The 4465-nt window shown below is 32.0% G+C and overlaps 1 long non-coding RNA gene across 1 annotated transcript; it reads right to left on the bottom strand.

Moving 5' to 3' along the window:
- Positions 1 to 744: 744 nt before the first annotated feature.
- Positions 745 to 2260, bottom strand: LOC109539309. The gene is made up of 2 exons (XR_002172105.1): positions 2091 to 2260; positions 745 to 905 (listed from the first exon to the last, which is right to left on the bottom strand). It is a non-coding gene; the product is annotated as an uncharacterized LOC109539309 (long non-coding RNA).
- Positions 2261 to 4465: the final 2205 nt, after the last annotated feature.

Here is a 4465-nt window from a genome sequence, read left to right as displayed (position 1 = left end):
ACATATATTGTACTTATTTATTGGTTTATTTTTGGAAACATATTTTTCTTGATATAATGTTTTGTGTTAGCTGTTAAGTCCAGGTCGAAAATCTTTGCATGTTTCGATTAACTAATTAAATTCAAGATATCTGATCATTTTACTACAAAGAGCGATATCAATATATCGCCTTACATGACGCAGCTTGTAGAAGATACAATGTTAAAATAAATTTTTCTACCTTTAATTTATCTTGAAAGGAAGGTATCATTAGTGCATTTTCTGTTAGAATTGTATATATTATCTTATTATATAAACAATAATATATTTCTAAGAGTACAATTGAAGGAACAATTGCTCTGTTACTTTTGAGAAATATGCTGCGAAGCATTTTAGCTACTGATTGTAACACTGGATATAAGTATTGATGTCTATAAAATTGGAATAGAATTCTAACCATCACAGCAATGAAAGCAATGAAACTGCAGTTATGGCAGTTAGGTACTGATGCAATATACTTTTTTGTTTCATGTTGTTTAAAAAATAAAATTTTCCTTATTTTATTCTTCCACTCTTACTGTTGAATTATTTCAATTGGTTTCTGGACAAAACTATTTCCGTCACTATGTCGCGCTATATTTTTCATAATTGAGATTCCAGTTGCGGTAATTTAATAGAATTATTAATATGCAATTTAAGTTTACCGTTCTGTGTCGATCTTCAACTTCTAAATATGGTGAAGAATGGGACAGAATAGAAAATATGTTTGCTGTATATAGTTCTTTAATTGAAACAATTAAATGTAACAAAACATCCTTAGGTATCGTTTATGTTCTTCACGTTGTTTAAGTTTGAGATGAAATTGCGAATTCCTTCGGTGGGGGATCGCCATTGGAACCGCCATCTTCTGGAGGTGGTGGTCCTCTCTATAAGAAAATTAGATAAATAAACTTAGTTTTTATGGGATTTTGTCTATTGTTTTATTAACATCAAATGAATATGCAAGGAGTTGTGAGTTATAGACTTTTGATTGATGATTTCTAAAATCGGTTAAACAACCATTTCCTTTGGAGAATTGTAAATTTGCGTCATGCAGGTTTGGCATGTCTACTTGTACATGTAAAAAATGTGAAACTTAAGTCGTTAACTTTTCAAGTTTATTTTACTATCTACTCCTATATGTAAAATTATCGTTTTTTGAGGTAGCACTTTATTTAAAACATTTATAGTTTCGGGACCAAAATTTAATAAAATCCTGCTCTGAGTTGCTCATTATTTCAAACCATGCCACATAATTTGTCCTGAAACTTTTTACTGTATCCTATTTGCAGAGTAGGTTGAAAATGTTAGGTCGAAATTAATGATAGCTAACATATTAACTAATGAGCTAACACATATAAAGCTTCGTTCAATATTTATCCGAGAAACTCGGCGTAAAAATAAGAGTTTAAAAATGTAATACAAGAATAAATTAGCTAGCAACGATAATGCATTTTTAAGGCCTAATATTATTTGGAATCTCCCAGAGCCTCTAATGCTTTATGGCCCGAAAACATCGAATACAGACGGTATAAAAGAATATTAAAAAAGCGGGGAATTCTGTCTTAGAAATTCTACGTAAGAAGTATACTAACAGCATTTAAATATTTGTCTGATTTATTACTTTGTCGTTAATAACAGCTTAAATATTTCGCAAGGGTTTGAGTGGGAATGTCTCTCCTGAAAGGGCTTGAGATTCATCTATCAACAAATGTATATTAGTTATGTTTTTATATTTCAACATGCCTTTAAAGTGTCTTGATTTTGGGTATCAAAATTGACTACATGCTCGGAGAAACCTTAGCAGCAGCCGTTAGAAGACTTAAAAAATAAATTTACTGTCAAACTAACAAACAATAAAAGTTTTATAAAAATTAGTTTAAAAACTGTTTTATTTTAACAGACTAAGTACGTGGTATTTTTTACTTTAACACCGTTCATAACAAGAAAAACATTTTTTGTGTGTGAACAGAAATAAAATTGACGAACACACTAAATAGGAACGAATTTTCACATTTATGATTTATATAAATTTTGCTAGCTTAGATAGAGTCAATAAAAACTTTACTTACTGCATTGACCATTGCTGTTCCGGACATCAATGCTAAAATAGCACTGATCACAATAAAGATGTAAGTGAAAAATTTCATTTTTAGCTCGATCAGTTCGATTTAAACTAATTTCTGGGTACCCATCAGTGAGCTTATATAGTAACGTTTTTGCGTTATGTGAGAGCTAGTGTAATTATTTTAATAGCAATATTTATTTTTATAACCATTCATAATAATATAAAAGTGTTTTAATTATAGTATATTGTGTCAAATAATACTTGTTTCCTGTCTTATAATAATATGGCTCACAATCACATTACATCATAAAATTGCCTTAAACGTATATTTTAGGATTTCAGTGACAATAATTGTTTGCAGTTAAATTGTAGTTAAATATTTGAGATCCGGTTGAATTGCAGCAATCAGTTCTGTCAAGCCAGTAAACCAGAAAATTATAATTTGATCTCACTTTCCTTGCAAGGGTTTGAGTTAAATCGATATTGTTGATAAAAATTTAAAAAAATGTTCTATTCGGAATACGTGTCCAAATTTCCCCAATTTTTATCAGCTTATAATAGTTTTTCAAGCTTTTATTACACCTTTTTCAAAAGTTAGATTTGACAATTGGACTCCAGCTGACTTGCTACCGAATATCTATTTATTATATTACTTATATATTGACGTCCCCCAATTTTATTCAAGATCTCAATGTATTCTCGTTAATTTTAATCGAAATGTGTCTTTTTTCAGTTAATGATGGAGAAGCGGGACGTAGTCCTGACAGCTGTATTCTCTTCTATAGCAGCTCTGATTCTCCTTGCTGGTGCTGTTGCAGCATGTTACTTTTTCCAAAAGAGAAAGCGTAAGCGCGAAGAAGAAGAAGATGAAGCAGAGAATGGACGCATCGCAGCCGAAGACAAAAAGTCAAGGCTCAATGGATTCTTAAGCTTGAAGACACCGCTTATTTCTACAAAAGCTTTGGGGTAAGTTCAGCTTTCTAGTTTATTTGCCCCAATAAATTTCGCAATTATAGTCGATGCTAAATACATATTCACACATTTGTGTCCGGTAACATTTAAGTAAGTAAGTTGAGTAATGCCATCTGAATATCCAGTGTCTGGATCCCGTTTCAAAACATCCTCGATAAATTTGAGGAAAGATCCAGAAAATTGAGTATTGATTCTGAGCTCGTACTTTGAAACTTCAGCGTCTTGCTCATAGATGTCTGTGGATTCCCGGCTTTGAATGTTATGTTCATTATGTGAAAAGTACATTCAGGGAAAAGAAGTAAACACATGAAAGTTATGCGCTCTGCTATGCTGCAAATTCCTATAATACATATCGCCCTATACCCATGAGCATCAAAAAAGCTTTTTATGACATGAGCTTAAAATTACATTCCAATGTGATTGCAAATTTCAGAGACTGAAAACTTTCGTCATTTTTAACTCGACTAAAGTTTTCTTTAAACTTTCATATTCTTATCATCCACATTACGACCCTAAAAGGAGTATTGCGAGAAGTTATTGGATAAGTGAATAAATTTAATGTCATGCATACTACGAGTAACAGAAGATTATTAAAAATTTGTAGAAAACCAGTTGAATGTATGAACAACGGTTTTATGAAAATTCAAAGTTTTGCATTAGCCCCGATCATAATTTAACAGCCGTCTTTTGTGGCAACTCTTGTCATGCAGGCCCGTTTGTGTAATCGTTTTTAAAGCATTCGGAACAAGTTTAAGTTTTACAAATGAAAACCGAATGTCTGAAGTATATTTGAAGCGCTAAGTTTGATTTTTTCAATTTCACTGGGTACCATCTTATATTTAAGCGGCATATTTTTTGAAATGATGTTTCATGTTCCATTACATATTTCAATAAGTAAACTTCAAAGTTTTACTCGTTTTCATAGAAGCACATTTTTCAATTATCTTTTAACGGTTGAGAATTTCACAGACTCAGATAGTAAATGCAACTCTTGTCTATATGCCATTTTATTTTCGATAACTTGGGTTATACAGAACATATGATCTACAGTGGATCTACCTGCCCTAAATCCGGCCTGTTCTTCCGCCTTCATGTATTTGTATTCATTTTCTATTTTATTTCTGAGTATTTTGCCGTCGATTCTGCTCAGCGTATTAGTCACAGATATGCCTCTATAGTTGTGGCACATATGTTTCCTTCCTTTTTTGGGAATTGTTGATATATATGATGTTTTCCACTCGTTTGGGACTTAAGTTCCGTTTAGACATTTTTGGAAAATCTTTCGTAGTCTCACAAACAGTTCATCAGTAGCGTCTAATAAGTTCAGGTCGTATATTTCCAGGTCCGACAGATTTTCCGCTTTTCAAGGCTGTGCATACGTTTTCAACTTCAGGAAGTGTTAACGGT

Source organism: Dendroctonus ponderosae, unplaced genomic scaffold, assembly GCF_020466585.1.
Source record: "Dendroctonus ponderosae isolate FM_Combo_2020 unplaced genomic scaffold, Dpon_F_20191213v2 Dpon_F_20191213_4, whole genome shotgun sequence".
NCBI classification, from domain to species: domain Eukaryota; kingdom Metazoa; phylum Arthropoda; class Insecta; order Coleoptera; family Curculionidae; genus Dendroctonus; species Dendroctonus ponderosae.
The sequence above is the reverse complement of the archived record's forward strand: the minus strand, read 5'-3'. Positions and strand labels throughout refer to the sequence as shown.